The 16705-nt window shown below is 42.1% G+C and overlaps 1 pseudogene; it reads left to right on the forward strand.

Annotated features, from left to right (window-relative positions):
• The first annotated feature begins 315 nt into the window (after nt 1–315).
• Nucleotides 316–3741, forward strand: LOC135518105 (zinc finger protein 703-like; annotated as a pseudogene).
• The last annotated feature ends 12964 nt before the right edge of the window (nt 3742–16705 follow it).

Consider the following 16705-nt stretch of genomic DNA (forward strand, 5'->3'; position numbering starts at 1 on the left):
TGTGAGTGCTGGAGAAACAGAGAGAGCGCTATAGACTGGAGCCGTGAGAGTCCGATTTTATGCCGTCTTTTGGAACCTCTACAGATTTTCTCACTTTGGCTATACTTATTCTGTAACTGAATTGTATGCATATATTTCGCTCACATCCCGATTGATGTGGATTTTGTGAATTAGAACCCCCGGAAGAACATTCTGGAATAGGTATCATGAGTGAAGAACCGAACGTCAACTTTTGTAAAATGAAACTAGATGGGGAGTAGGCTACAGGCGTTCTCTAGCGGATTATAATTAAACTTTACACTGCGCATGGATAATTATACACTTTACTTTTCCGGGACTTTGACAAAGCACGGTCCCTCTCCAACATATTTTCGTTTCCCTCCCCAATTAAATATTTCTCTTTTGGATCTATTACGCACGAGATACGCAGCCATACCTCCGAATCCTGTGACAGTAGAGACAACTGCAGCTCCCCAACGGGCGCGTTAGTGTCTTCATCGACTCTTTTGGATCCTATTCGCCAGGCAAAGCAGCTCCCAATCCGGATACTCAAGATGTTGACGGCGCACACCAGCCACTTGCTCCACCACCCGGAATACCTGCAGCCCCTGCAATCTGCACCAGTGAGCATTGAGGTATGGTGAATATGTTTATTTTGTCCTGGTGAATTGTCACATTGAATGTTGTTGTTGTTTGGCTAATAGATGTTTCTACTCACGGTTTATTCTCAACACCTTGGTGCGTTTTTTGTGCGCAAGCATGTTCCTCGACTTTTAGCCCATAATGCGTATTTTTGGGGGGTATGTGCACGTTAAGGACTTCTGAAAAGTAATTCCCTGAGCATCTTTTCTCATATGCTATATCCCCTGGGCTGCAGTTTTTTTTTCCGAATGACTGTTTCTACTATTTTGCTTCAATTTTGTAGATAATAGGCTTACATCTATTCGATAAAACTAGCCATAACTTACAGCAAGACCTCATTACTGCCAAATACATTGAAACAATTACTGCTAACAGTAATTTAAGTACTTTGTCTCTGTCTGTATTTATTTATACAACTGTAATCGTGAAAAGTGCTTTAACTTAACATAAAGTCTTGGTTTATTTCTCCAGCTGGATGCCAAGAAGAGTCCCCTGGCCCTGCTGGCTCAGACCTGCTCTCAGATCGGCAAGCCTGACCCTCCCTCCTCCAAACTAAGCTCTATCTCTAATGGCCATGGTGACCATGATGGACTCTCCTCTTCCTCCTCCTCCAGTCACAAACTGGGGGAGCACCGGCCCTCACATGAGGACAAGTCCAGCTTCAAGCCCTATAACAAAGTAGGGGGAGACAGTCGGAGAGACAAGGTTTGTAGCTCTAATAACAGTTCTGACAAGACCGGCTTCAGGTTACCTAGTAATGGGAATGGAGGAGCTAACAGTAACTTATCAGGTTCTTGTCCATCCTTTCCGCCACACGCCATCTCTCCCAACTCCAGGGTGGGTAGTGGCACGCCTCCTCAGCACACACAGCAGTCGTTACAGACACACAGACAGAGCCAGTCGCCTCACGGACTACATGTTTCCCACTCTCAGACTCTGAATGGAGAACACAAACAGGAACAGAGCAGTCCACACAGGAACAGCAACAGTAGCAGCAGCAGTGGCAGCCATCTTAAGAAGGAGTCAGATGTGAATAAGGTCAGTTTGGACAGTCCCCAGATGGCTAACTCCAGCCATACCAGAGCCAGCACCAACTCCAGCACAGGCAGCTCTGAGGGAAGCCCCAGCCATGAGTTGGGCAAGATGGACTCCCAACCCCCACCACTCAGCCTAGTTCCTGGACACATCACTCCCATCTCTCCCTACAAGACTGGCCACTCTGTCTTCCCCCTGTCCTCCTCTGGTATGGGCTTCCATGGCTCTGTAGTGGGGGCCTATGCTGGATATCCCTCCCAGTTCGTCCCTGGGTTGGACCCTACCAAGTCTGGTCTGGGAGGAGGGGGGTGAGGTTACCGGGGAAGCACCATAGCTCCAGCCCCATCACTGGTACCTCTCCCCTCTCCTTCATGCAGGGCTTGTGCAGGGATCCGTACTGCCTTAGCTATCCTAACTCACCCCAACTGGGGGGGAGCAATCCCTGCGTCCATGACCCCTCCTCCTCCATCAAATCAGGCTATCCAGGCTTGGTCTACCCCTCCCACCCCCTCCACTCCCTCCACCCCAGCACTATGTCTTCCAGCATCACCCCCACCCTGTCCCACCCCCTCTACACCTACGGCTTCATGCTCTCCAATGACCCCATCCCTCATGCCTGTAACTGGGTATCAGCTGGGGGTCCTTGTGATAAACGCTTCTCCACCTCAGACGAGCTACTAGCCCACCTGCGTACACACACCACCTTACCTGGAGGGATGGACAGTAAGTTATTCTCTGCCTACCCCTCTGTCTCCTCCTCTGCTGCCTCTTGCCACCTCCACCTCCCCCACCAGAGCCAGGCCTCCTTGCAGAACTCATTCTCCCTCAGGGCTCCTCATACCCTGGGTCTGGCCCGGTACCACCCCTATGGTAAGGTCCACCTGCCCCCTGGACCTACCTCCATCCCCCTGCACTCCCTCCAGGCTGGTTCTCCTTACTACCCCCACTATGCTCTCTATAGCCAGAGACTTGGCTCAGCGTCTGCCCTAGGCTACCAGTGATTCTCCATCCATCCACACAGTCTATAACAGTGTTTCTCCTCAAATAACTAAGCCAAGGCAGCTCTCCCACTCCTTCCTGCCTCGCTCTGCTGCTCCCTGCCTAAAACTGCTGGAATCTTTGGATCCAATTGGTTTTAATAGAAATGTTATGTAAGCCCTGGATGAAGGTGTTTCTGGAGCTTCTGCGGGTAGCACAACTTGCCTATATGGGGGCTCACTACTACTCCATACCAAAGCAGGATTCTATGGAGGAGCCAGAGAAGGGTCTGGGTGCTTGCATGTCTGCACACTAGGATGCTGCACTTTATGAACAAGTGGATTTGACTGGACCAGTGGACATGGTGCCATGTTGGGTTGTAATAGCATCACAGACTGGGCTGGCTGATAGCTGGTGGTAGGATGCTGTAGAAGACTTCCTGGATCTCTTCATGTCAAGTTGGAAATAGTGATTGCAGTGGAAAGACAGGAGAGGAGATAGTGATGGCATTAACCTATAGCACTATTGGGGGAGGGGGGGCACAGGGGGAGAATCGGATGCATGCTAGCTTGACCCTGAGTTTGTGAGTTTAGCTCGGTTATGGTTTTGAGATTTGATTCAGTTTCATACATTTTGCTTCTTCTTTGACTGCAAATAGAAATTGTATTTATTTTTTAACTGAGTGCTTTGGCTTTCAAGTTTACTTTCCAAAACTTATATTTGAACTTTTCTTATTAGTATTTTGCAGTTATACAGTTATCATTTTATCTATTATGAACAGGATTTGTTTAAAATGATAACATTCACTCATGCAAACTTTACAAAATACGTGGTTTTCTTGTTTTCCTATCCTTCTCTGATTGAATGTGCATGTCACATCTCTCCCTCTCTGGCTTCCTAATTGTTGTTTGTACAGCAGATTAATAGTGAAAGGAAATGTGATATTTTTTGTAAAGTATTTGGCAGAATGACCTGGGTAAGAGAGCGATACGAACCCAAACACAGGAAGCAAAGATTGTGTGATGATGGCAGAGCTGTCCGATTTAAAGGCAAGGTCATATTTTGTTTAATAAATGATAATGAATATCTTGTCGTTTTTATTTGTCAATCCAATTGGTCTCTTCCTGACACCTCATTCATCTCAATCGGTTTGATTTGGTTCATTAGGCCATTATAACCAGCTATGTAATAATGAGTCACTCAGTTTGGAGAGAACATCCAGAGACAACGCGACTACGATACAAAGAAGAATACTGGAGAATGCTTATTGTTAGTTGCTTTAGATAAGAGTGTCTGCTAAATTACAAAATTGTAAATTTTAGAATGACGATTTCAGTATAATTCAGTAAAGTATTACATAGGGCTGCACAATATTGGAAAAAAATCAAGTTATTTTTTTTAAACAAAATATTGCGATTGGGATTTGACATGCAATATAGATCAAAATACTTACAGATCTGAATACTTGTGTTAAAACGCAAAGTGGAAAGAAACATCTTTCTTGTTCAGAACAATAAGTTGACTGCATTTGACCTAAAAGAACAGGATGCAAACTTCTAGTGAATCTAACATCAAGGAGGAGGAACTGTGCAGCTTGAGTGACGGGGATTTGTTTTACACACTGATGTAATGGTTTCAAAATATTCCATGAGATATGGATCTCTTGAAATCTGGATATTGTATGTCTCTCTCCAGACCTTCCCAGGAACTGTATTGTATTGGTCCTTTGCCATCCTGTGGTATTCATCCCCGAGTTGATTTCAATCATCACAACAGATATGAATATAATGACCTATATGAATATAAGTGACCTACTCTGGTAGGACAGCCTTTGTCCGTGTGCATTATCTGCCTTGTTTCGATGTAGAGCCAGTGTGTGCCAGGTGCTATTGTTCTACAGACAGTCCCAACCAGGTGAAGGATGGGTTTGGGTGTGCTTGACTTTCAGTTAGTGTTTCGCAGACAGGCAGGCAGACAGGTCAGTTTTGATTGAGTCCCAGCCTTCTCTATGTCTGTGTTATGTCCAGATAGGCATCAGAGCTAAATCCGTGTCTGTCTGGTCATGTTCAGGATAAGGACCTGTCCGTCTTTCATGTTACTCCAGCTCAGTGTGATTGGCAGAGGTAACATGCTACTTCCTGGTTACGAGACACTGTCGGGGGCCTGTTGGAGTATAGATTACCTACTGTGGTCAGTTACAGTCCTGACAGGCAGACCCACTGGGTCACAACACCCCATCGCCACGGAAACCATGGAAACTGCTCCCGTTTTCAGTCTTCCATGTTCCCGAGACCTTGTCAGAGATGTGATGTCTTCCAAATGGCTCATTCAATCCCTCTCCTCACAAGTTAATGTGTTCTCAGCCACCTGGTTAACAAAGGGCTGAATGAACAAAAGATGTTCTGGGTTCATTTGTAGGGCAGCGGGAGGAGATACTCGTGGTTAGGTTGCAAAGTAGGTTTCAGGTGTCCCATGTAGCTTCTGTAGCCCTGGTGTTTGGCCTAGGAAACTCAGAAACATGGTTAAGGAGCAGAGCCTGGGGTTTAATTTAAATGGGAGAGCTCAAGATCAGGTTGTTAAGAAGCACGGACAGCAGCCTGACAGACTGACTGACAGACAGGCAGACTTAAAGGGGCTTTCGTCAACGTGACGCCTGATGTTGGATTGTTCTCTGATCCTTTTGTTGTTTTAGATCTGAGAGTGTGTGTGTGTGCGAGGAATTCATATCTGTGGTTATGAGTGTTGTCTTTTTCTGTCTGCTTCATCATTTATACATGGTTTTAGTCAAAGTTTTGCTGCCAGAAAAGTCCACCTATAGTTTCCAAGTCAAGTGTCTTTGTTTGAAAGTAAAAAGCAGTGAGCTCTGTGACTGTCTCTGTCACCACCTAAAGGCTCTGAGTAAAACCCATCTGTATCTCCCAATGGGAACACCTACAGATCCTGATAAACTGAGACACAGGGGAACAATACCAGCTAGGCCTCAATAAAAGTTAGGACAGATAGAATTGAATTAGAGAGCCTCGAGGGAGAAATGAATAGCCGTGCAATTTTCCATTTCGTTGTAACTCATCCATAGTTCCTTTATCCAATCCATCCATCATTCCTTTCTTCCCTTTACTCTCCTCTCCTCATCCATCACTCTGTCCATCCATCTCGGGGTTGGCTAGTGTTTACAGCAGATATCAGGACTCGCATGCCGCCCAGGGTGCTTTCACACTGCTGCTGCTGGAGGGCATGTGTTACGTGTAATTTAGTCCCTCCAAGCAACACTCCAAAAATGGTTCCAAAATGGTTATTCAAAGGTCCCCATAGGAGAACCCTTTTTGGTAGCAGGTAATTCCATATAGAACCCTGTGGAAAGGGTTCTACCTGGACCCAAAAGGGTTTTTACCTGGAACCAAAAGCAGTTATTCAAAGGGTTATCTTATGGGACAGCCAAAGAACTATTTTAGGTTCTAGATAGCACCTTTTTTTCTAGGAGTGTAAGCTAAAACAGGACCTAACATTATTGGGTATTTTTTAAAGATGCACAAACACAGACATTGCTGTGAGAGGTTTGTGTGTGTATGACAGACCTGGATGGACAGCTGACAGCCTTGGTGATTAACGATGACAGAGTGTAGAGCAGCTCCTCCATCTCTGAGAGAGAGAGCGAGATGGAGTACAGGAAGGAGAGGTGCACTCTTAGAAAAGAAGGTGCTGTCTAGAACCTAAAAGGGTTCATCAGTCTTCCCCATAGGAGAACCCTTTGAAGAAACTGTTTCTACAGAGGGTTTTACTTGGAACCCTTTTTTTTCTAAGAGTGTAGACACACACACACACACACACACACACACACACACACACACACACACAGCCCCTCAGTTTCCAGAGATTCCGTATAGGAACTATGGGCTCACCATGTAGAAGCCATGTCAGGGCACGGAACACAAACCACAGACATCTGTCTTGATGCATCTTTTAAGTGTCTTCTCTTCTGGAAGCACTAAAAGAGATCACAAACACACTACTCACAAGCACACTCATCCTTTTCCCTCTTTCCCTCCAGGGCCAGCTTTAGCCTTCTGAGGGCCCTTTTTCTTGCGGCCCACTTCTTGACAGCAGTGATAAAAACGTACGTTTTAAAGGTATTTTCCTGCAATTTTACCAATTTTGCCAAAGGGCGCAGAGAAAATGTTGCAGTTTTAAAGAAAAACAATTCTGCAGTTCTACACATTTTGCCATAGGGCGCAGAGAAAATGTTAAAATTTTATAACACATTTCATGCAATTCTACCCATTTTGCCATGGGGTGTAGAGAAATGTTTGCAGTTGTAAGTTAATTTCCTGCAATTCTACACATTATTCTGTGATTTATGCCATGTTAATGAGATCTAGATAACTGGCTAGACTAACTTACCAATCAAAAAATTGTAAGCTGACAGTGACTGACAAAACAAGAGTAAAAGTGCTGAAGCACAACCAAATTTTGTACTTGAACTTTGTGTATTGTACTATTCTAACTCCTAACAGTAAGTTGAGACTGATTCCCCCGCACCCCCACCCCAAAAAAGTGTTTTGTTTTGTTTTTTGGGTCGAGTTCCCCCTAGCGGCCAGGAGCCCTAATCTATCACTTATGTGCCTTATTCCTGGAGTCGACCCTGTTTCCCTCTCTCCCTCTTTCCCTCTTTCTCCCTCCAACTCTATCACTTCATCACTCATCTCTATGACAGGCCTTTTCAAGTGGTCCAGGAATAAAGGGCACACAGATGTCAGACATGTTGGATTAATGTTCCTAAACCATCACACATCCCATTATTACATCCAGACAGAGCAGAGCAGGACAGAGCGGAAATATGTTGGAAATAGACGTTCCTCACTCACCGCCCTGAGTCCTGGCAACCCAACCCTTCCCTGAGTGTGTGTCTCTGTGTGTGTAACTTCAGTATAACCAAGCCACAGAGAACAGGTCTGTTCATCATTCAGCACTGTGGTAAATTACCCAAATCCGACAGTAAATTTACCTGCTCAAGATGTTATGTGCTAAAACATGGCGCTGCTCTTTTGACCTTCCTTTTCCATTGACTCTCTCTCAGTGGGTTTTTCTCCCTCCCTCCCTGCAGCTTGACATGTGAAAGTACGGCCACAGTGAGTTCAGCAGTGCATGAGAAGGCATTGGCAATTATAGTTTCCCTGTTAATGCTTACGGCTGCAGCTGGTTCTGATCAGGCTGTGACTGACGCACACACACACACACACACACACACACACACACACACACACACACACACACACACACACACACACACACACACACACACACACACACACACACACACACACACACACAGACACACAGGAATCCATCTGGGATGTCAGTTCTCATGCATCACCACTGGTTTACTGATGGAAAAACGTGCCTTGGCAGTGATTGTAGCTGGCCTGGAGGGTTAGTGGAGGCTAACGGGGGCTAGTGGGTTAGCCACACACCCAGTAAGGGTGACACCATCCTATCCCAGCATTCCTCCTAAGCAGGCTCCCAGGCACATTCTCTTATTCCTGGAGGTTAATTCGGACTCTTTAGCTAACCAGGGCTAATTACCCATTGTAACCCTGAGCAGGCACCACACCACAGACTTACAGGGAGGTCAGAGACAAGCTAATATACACACACTCACTCTCTCTCTCCCTCTCTCTCTCTCGTTTAATTCACTACCCTAGCTCTTTCTTTCAGTCTCTCTCTCTCTCTTTCACTCACTACCTCTTTCTTTCAGTCTCTCTCTCTTTCACTCTACCTCTTTCTTTCACTCCCTACCTCTTTCTTTCAGTCTCTCTCTTTCACTCCCTACCTCTTTCTTTCAGTCTCTCTCTCAACCTCTCATACTTGTCTCTCTTTGCCTCTCACTATGTCTTGTACTTTGTCTCTCAGTCTCTGTCTCTTTGTCTCTCTCTGCCTCTGTCTCTCACTATGTCTTATACTTTGTCTCTCTCTGCCTCTCTCTCTCTGTCTCTCACTATGTCTTGTACTTCGTCTCTCTCTGTCTCTCACTATGTCTTATACTATGTCTCTCAGTCTCTGTCTCTGCTATCTGTTTTTTTCTGTAACAATGTGACTTCATTGTACAATATGTTTGGTATATAATTAGGCTGGTTTGAATGACCACAAAAACAAGTACTTAAGGAACACCTATCAGCCAAGGATACAAATGACACAGTAAGAGAGAGAAAGAAATGGAGAGGAGCGAGAGATGAAGAAGAACGAGAGTGAGATTGAGCAAAAGAGAGAGTGATAAAGAGAAACAGAGAAGAAAAGAGAGAGGAGTACATGGAAATAAGCACTCGTGATTACCCAAACACAGTCATTAAAGGGTCTGTGATTACCCAAATACAGTCATTAAAGGGTCTGTGATTACCCAAATACAGTCATTAAAGGGTCTGTGATTACCCAAATACAGTCATTAAAGGGTCTGTGATTACCCAAATACAGGCATTAAAGGGTCTGTGATTACCCAAATACAGTCATTAAAGGGTCCGTGATTACCCAAATACAGTCATTAAAGGGTCTGTGATTACCCAAATACAGGCATTAAAGGGTCTGTGATTACCCAAATACAGCCATTAAAGGGTCTGTGATTACCCAAATACAGTCATTAAAGGGTCTGTGATTACCCAAATACAGGCATTAAAGGGTCTGTGATTACCCAAATACAGTCATTAAAGGGTCTGTGATTACCCAAATACAGGCATTAAAAAGTCTGTGATTACCCAAATACTGTCATTAAAGGGTCTGTGATTACCCAAATACAGTCTAAGGGTCTATGATGACCCAAATACAGTCATTAAAGGGTCTGTGTTTACCCAAATACAGTCATTAAAGGGTCCGTGTTTACCCAAATACAGTCATTAAAGGGTCTGTGATTACTCAAATACAGCCATTAAAGGGTCTGTGATTACCCAAATACAGTCATTAAAGGGTCTGTGATTACCCAAATACACTCATTAAAGGGTCTGTGATTACCAAAATACAGTCAAAGGGTCTGTGATTACCCAAAATACAGTCATTAAAGGGTCTGTGATTACACAAATACAGCCAAAGGGTCTGTGATTACCCAAATACAGTCAAAGGGTCTGTGATTACCCAAATACAGTCATTAAAGGGTCTGTGATTACTCAAATAGAGTCACTAAAGGGTCTGTGATTACCCAAATACAGTCATTAAAGGGTCTGTGATTACCCAAATACAGTCATTAAAGGGTCTGTGATTACCCAAATACAGTCAAAGGGTCTGTGATTAACCAAATACTGTCATTAAAGGGTCTGTGATTACCCAAATACAGTCTAAGGGTCTGTGTTTACCCAAATACAGTCATTAAAGGGTCTGTGATTACCCAAATACTGTCATTAAAGGGTCTGTGATTACCCAAATACAGTCTAAGGGTCTGTGTTTACCCAAATACAGCAATGAAAGGGTCTGTGATTACCCAAATACAGTCATTAATTAAAGGGTCCGTGATTACCCAAATACAGTCAAAGGGTCTGTGATTACCCAAATACAGCAATGAAAGGGTCTGTGATTACCCAAATACAGTCATTAATTAAAGGGTCCGTGATTACCCAAATACAGTCATTAAATGGTCTGTGATTACCCATATACAGTCATTAAAGGGTCTGTGATTACCCATATACAGTCATTAAAGGGTCTGTGATTACCCATATACAGTCATTAAAGGGTCTGTGATTCCCCAAATACAATCATTAAAGGGTCTGTGATTACCCAAATACAGTCAAAGAGTCTGTGATTACCCAAATACAATCATTAAAGGGTCTGTGATTACCCAAATACAGTCAAAGGGTCCATGATTACCCAAATACAGTCAAAGGGTCTGTGATTACCCAAATACAGTCATTAAAGGGTCTGTGATTACTCAAATAGAGTCACTAAAGGGTCTGTGATTACCAAAATACAGTCATTAAAGGGTCTGTGATTACCCAAATACAGTCAAAGGGTCTGTGTTTACCCAAATACAGTCATTAAAGGGTCTGTGATTACTCAAATAGAGTCACTAAAGGGTCTGTGATTACCCAAATACAGTCAAAGGGTCTGTGATTACCCAAATACAGCAATGAAAGGGTCTGTGATTACCCAAATACAGTCATTAATTAAAGGGTCCGTGATTACCCAAATACAGTCATTAAAGGGTCTATGATTACCCTTATACAGTCATTAAAGGGTCTGTGATTACCCATATACAGTCAAAGGGTCTGTGATTACCCAAATACAGTCAAAGGCTCTGTGATTACCCAAATACAGTCATTAAAGGGTCTGTGATTACCCAAATACAGTCATTAAAGGGTCTGTGATTACCCAAATACAGTCAAAGGGTCTGTGATTACCCAAATACAGTCAAAGGGTCTGTGATTACCCAAATACAGTCATTAAAGGGTCTGTGATTACTCAAATAGAGTCACTAAAGGGTCTGTGATTACCCAAATACAGTCATTAAAGGGTCTGTGATTACCCAAATACAGTCAAAGGGTCTGTGATTACCCACATACTGTCATTAAAGGGTCTGTGATTACACAAATACAGTCTAAGGGTCTGTGTTTACTCAAATACAGTCATTTAAGGTTCTGTGTTTACGCAAAATACAGTCATTAAAGGGTCTGTGATTACTCAAATAGGGTCACTAAAGGGTCTGTGATTACCCAAATACAGTCAAAGGGTCTGTGATTACCCAAATACAGCAATGAAAGGGTCTGTGATTACCCAAATACAGTCATTAATTAAAGGGTCCGTGATTACCCAAATACAGTCATTAAAGGGTCTGTGATTACCCATATACAGTCATTAAAGGGTCTGTGATTACCCATATACAGTCATTAAAGGGTCTGTGATTACCCATATACAGTCATTAAAGGGTCTGTGATTACCCAAATACAGTCATTAAAGGGTCTGTGATTACCCAAATACAGTCATTAAAGGGTCTGTGAATACCCAAATACAGTCATTAAAGGGTCTGTGTTTACCCAAATACAGTCATTAAAGGGTCTGTGATTACCCATATACAGTCATTAAAGGGTCTGTGATTACCCATATACAGTCATTAAAGGGTATGTGATTACCCAAATACAGTCAAAGGGTCTGTGATTACCCAGATACAGTCATTAAAGGGTCTGTGATTAACCAAATACAGTCAAAGGGTCTGTGATTACCCAGATACAGCCATTAAAGGGTCTGTGATTACCCATATACAGTCATTAAAGGGTCTGTGATTACCCAAATACACTCATTAAAGGGTCTGTGATTACCAAAATACAGTCAAAGGGTCTGTGATTACCCAAAATACAGTCATTAAAGGGTCTGTGATTACACAAATACAGCCAAAGGGTCTGTGATTACCCAAATACAGTCATTAAAGGGTCTGTGATTACTCAAATAGAGTCACTAAAGGGTCTGTGATTACCCAAATACAGTCATTAAAGGGTCTGTGATTACCCAAATACAGTCTAAGGGTCTGTGTTTACCCAAATACAGTCATTAAAGGGTCTGTGATTACCCAAATACTGTCATTAAAGGGTCTGTGATTACCCAAATACAGTCTAAGGGTCTGTGTTTACCCAAATACAGTCATTAAAGGGTCTGTGTTTACCCAAATACAGTCATTAAAGGGTCTGTGATTACCCAAATACTGTCATTAAAGGGTCTGTGATTACCCAAATACAGTCTAAGGGTCTGTGATTACCCAAATACAGTCATTAAAGGGTCTGTGATTACCCAAATACAGTCATTAAAGGGTCTGTGATTACCCAAATACAGTCAAAGGGTCTGTGATTACCCAAATACTGTCATTAAAGGGTCTGTGATTACCCAAATACAGTCTAAGGGTCTGTGTTTACCCAAAAACAGTCATTAAAGGGTCTGTGATTACCCAAATACTGTCATTAAAGGGTCTGTGATTACCCAAATACAGTCTAAGGGTCTGTGTTTACCCAAATACAGTCATTAAAGGGTCTGTGTTTACCCACATACAGTCATTAAAGGGTCTGTGATTACCCAAATACAGTCAAAGGGTCTGTGATTACCCAAATACAGCAATGAAAGGGTCTGTGATTACCCAAATACAGTCATTAATTAAAGGGTCCGTGATTACCCAAATACAGTCATTAAAGGGTCTGTGATTACCCATATACAGTCATTAAAGGGTCTGTGATTACCCATATACAGTCATTAAAGGGTCTGTGATTACCCATATACAGTCATTAAAGGGTCTGTGATTCCCCAAATACAATCATTAAAGGGTCTGTGATTACCCAAATACAGGCATTAAAGGGTCTGTGATTACCCAAATACAGTCATTAAAGGGTCTGTGATTACCCAAATACAGGCATTAAAGGGTCTGTGATTACCCAAATACAGTCATTAAAAAGTCTGTGATTACCCAAATACTGTCATTAAAGGGTCTGTGATTACCCAAATACAGTCTAAGGGTCTATGATGACCCAAATACAGTCATTAAAGGGTCTGTGTTTACCCAAATACAGTCATTAAAGGGTCCGTGTTTACCCAAATACAGTCATTAAAGGGTCTGTGATTACTCAAATACAGCCATTAAAGGGTCTGTGATTACCCAAATACAGTCATTAAAGGGTCTGTGATTACCCAAATACACTCATTAAAGGGTCTGTGATTACCAAAATACAGTCAAAGGGTCTGTGATTACCCAAAATACAGTCATTAAAGGGTCTGTGATTACACAAATACAGCCAAAGGGTCTGTGATTACCCAAATACAGTCAAAGGGTCTGTGATTACCCAAAAACAGTCATTAAAGGGTCTGTGATTACTCAAATAGAGTCACTAAAGGGTCTGTGATTACCCAAATACAGTCATTAAAGGGTCTGTGATTACCCAAATACAGTCATTAAAGGGTCTGTGATTACCCATATGCAGTCATTAAAGGGTCTGTGATTACCCATATACAGTCATTAAAGGGTCTGTGATTACCCATATACAGTCATTAAAGGGTCTGTGATTCCCCAAATACAATCATTAAAGGGTCTGTGATTACCCAAATACAGTCAAAGAGTCTGTGATTACCCAAATACAATCATTAAAGGGTCTGTGATTACCCAAATACAGTCAAAGGGTCCATGATTACCCAAATACAGTCAAAGGGTCTGTGTTTACCCAAATACAGTCATTAATTAAAGGGTCTGTGATTACACAAATACAGTCAAAGGGTCTGTGATTACCCAAATACAGTCATTAAAGGGTCTGTGATTACCCAAATACAGTCATTAAAGCGTCTGTGATTACACAAATACTGTCATTAAAGGGTCTGGGATTACCCAAATACTGTCATTAAAGGGTCTGTGATTACCCAAATACAGCCATTAAAGGGTCTGCGATTACCCAAAATACAGTCATTAAAGGGTCTGTGATTACTCAAATACAGTCATTAAAGGGTCTGTGATTACCCAAATACAGTCATTAAAGGGTCTGTGATTACCCAAATACAGTCATTAAAGGGTCTGTGATTACCCAAATACAGTCATTAAAGGGTCTGTGATTACCCAAATACAGGCATTAAAGGGTCTGTGATTACCCAAATACAGTCATTAAAGGGTCCGTGATTACCCAAATACAGTCATTAAAGGGTCTGTGATTACCCAAATACAGGCATTAAAGGGTCTGTGATTACCCAAATACAGCCATTAAAGGGTCTGTGATTACCCAAATACAGTCATTAAAGGGTCTGTGATTACCCAAATACAGGCATTAAAGGGTCTGTGATTACCCAAATACAGTCATTAAAGGGTCTGTGATTACCCAAATACAGGCATTAAAGGGTCTGTGATTACCCAAATACAGTCATTAAAAAGTCTGTGATTACCCAAATACTGTCATTAAAGGGTCTGTGATTACTCAAATACAGTCTAAGGGTCTATGATGACCCAAATACAGTCATTAAAGGGTCTGTGTTTACCCAAATACAGTCATTAAAGGGTCCGTGTTTACCCAAATACAGTCATTAAAGGGTCTGTGATTACTCAAATACAGCCATTAAAGGGTCTGTGATTACCCAAATACAGTCATTAAAGGGTCTGTGATTACCCAAATACACTCATTAAAGGGTCTGTGATTACCAAAATACAGTCAAAGGGTCTGTGATTACCCAAAATACAGTCATTAAAGGGTCTGTGATTACACAAATACAGCCAAAGGGTATGTGATTACCCAAATACAGCCAAAGGGTCTGTGATTACCCAAATACAGTCAAAGGGTCTGTGATTACCCAAATACAGGCATTAAAGGGTCTGTGATTACCCAAATACAGTCATTAAAGGGTCTGTGATTACCCAAATACAGGCATTAAAGGGTCTGTGATTACCCAAATACAGTCATTAAAAAGTCTGTGATTACCCAAATACTGTCATTAAAGGGTCTGTGATTACCCAAATACAGTCTAAGGGTCTATGATGACCCAAATACAGTCATTAAAGGGTCTGTGTTTACCCAAATACAGTCATTAAAGGGTCGTGTTTACCCAAATACAGTCATTAAAGGGTCTGTGATTACTCAAATACAGCCATTAAAGGGTCTGTGATTACCCAAATACAGTCATTAAAGGGTCTGTGATTACCCAAATACACTCATTAAAGGGTCTGTGATTACCAAAATACAGTCAAAGGGTCTGTGATTACCCAAAATACAGTCATTAAAGGGTCTGTGATTACACAAATACAGCCAAAGGGTCTGTGATTACCCAAATACAGTCAAAGGGTCTGTGATTACCCAAAAACAGTCATTAAAGGGTCTGTGATTACTCAAATAGAGTCACTAAAGGGTCTGTGATTACCCAAATACAGTCATTAAAGGGTCTGTGATTACCCAAATACAGTCATTAAAGGGTCTGTGATTACCCATATGCAGTCATTAAAGGGTCTGTGATTACCCATATACAGTCATTAAAGGGTCTGTGATTACCCATATACAGTCATTAAAGGGTCTGTGATTCCCCAAATACAATCATTAAAGGGTCTGTGATTACCCAAATACAGTCAAAGAGTCTGTGATTACCCAAATACAATCATTAAAGGGTCTGTGATTACCCAAATACAGTCAAAGGGTCCATGATTACCCAAATACAGTCAAAGGGTCTGTGTTTACCCAAATACAGTCATTAATTAAAGGGTCTGTGATTACACAAATACAGTCAAAGGGTCTGTGATTACCCAAATACAGTCATTAAAGGGTCTGTGATTACCCAAATACAGTCATTAAAGCGTCTGTGATTACACAAATACTGTCATTAAAGGGTCTGGGATTACCCAAATACTGTCATTAAAGGGTCTGTGATTACCCAAATACAGCCATTAAAGGGTCTGCGATTACCCAAAATACAGTCATTAAAGGGTCTGTGATTACTCAAATACAGTCATTAAAGGGTCTGTGATTACCCAAATACAGTCATTAAAGGGTCTGTGATTACCCAAATACAGTCATTAAAGGGTCTGTGATTACCCAAATACAGTCATTAAAGGGTCTGTGATTACCCAAATACAGGCATTAAAGGGTCTGTGATTACCCAAATACAGTCATTAAAGGGTCCGTGATTACCCAAATACAGTCATTAAAGGGTCTGTGATTACCCAAATACAGGCATTAAAGGGTCTGTGATTACCCAAATACAGCCATTAAAGGGTCTGTGATTACCCAAATACAGTCATTAAAGGGTCTGTGATTACCCAAATACAGGCATTAAAGGGTCTGTGATTACCCAAATACAGTCATTAAAGGGTCTGTGATTACCCAAATACAGGCATTAAAGGGTCTGTGATTACCCAAATACAGTCATTAAAAAGTCTGTGATTACCCAAATACTGTCATTAAAGGGTCTGTGATTACTCAAATACAGTCTAAGGGTCTATGATGACCCAAATACAGTCATTAAAGGGTCTGTGTTTACCCAAATACAGTCATTAAAGGGTCCGTGTTTACCCAAATACAGTCATTAAAGGGTCTGTGATTACTCAAATACAGCCATTAAAGGGTCTGTGATTACCCAAATA

Source organism: Oncorhynchus masou, chromosome 28, assembly GCF_036934945.1.
Source record: "Oncorhynchus masou masou isolate Uvic2021 chromosome 28, UVic_Omas_1.1, whole genome shotgun sequence".
NCBI classification, from domain to species: Eukaryota; Metazoa; Chordata; class Actinopteri; order Salmoniformes; family Salmonidae; genus Oncorhynchus; species Oncorhynchus masou.